Raw genomic sequence first — 642 nt, forward strand, 5'->3', positions numbered from 1 at the left:
CTCGAGGGTCCCAGGATCGCTGGGGCGTCGAGCGGCGAGCAGTTGCTCTAATCTCTTGTCTTTGATCCTGTAGCGAGAGTGAGTGGGAAATGCCTTTCAAGTTGATTTTTTTGGTGGAAAATTGGGTTTTGAACTGAGTAACTTCATTCTGACAAAAGGGCCATGCTCTCCACTACAATCTTTGGTGGGGATTATTTATTTTTTTCCTCTTTTGATGAGTGGAATGCCTGAAAACCATAGTGTGGTGTCTGAGCCCAGTGCACCCCTTCCCTCCGAGCTCGTTTTCCATCAGGAATCTCCGGTGCCTCCCTGCAGCGTGGCTTTCCCATGGAGGCTCTGCAACGATCCCTCCATACGGTATTACACACCTCGAGGTGCTTTAGGAACCACCTTTATCCCCTTTAACACATACTATGGCTTGTTACTTCGTGCACCTCCAGCTCTGCTGGAGCTGGTAAGCGTGAGCAGTTCTCCTGAGCTGCGGTGAATCCAGGTCCGGGCTGAGCTTCTGGACCTGCCCCGTGGTTGCTCACGTAGTGCCCATTGCTTTGGGCCAAAGGGGTTCTTGCTCTGCTGGTGCTGCTGTTTGCCAGCATCTAGCTCTGCACCAGGGCCCTTCACGCCCACGAGCTGGCTGGTCCA

This window comes from Buceros rhinoceros, unplaced genomic scaffold (genome assembly GCF_000710305.1).
Source record: "Buceros rhinoceros silvestris isolate BGI_N320 unplaced genomic scaffold, ASM71030v1 scaffold21675, whole genome shotgun sequence".
Taxonomy (NCBI): Eukaryota; Metazoa; Chordata; class Aves; order Bucerotiformes; family Bucerotidae; genus Buceros; species Buceros rhinoceros.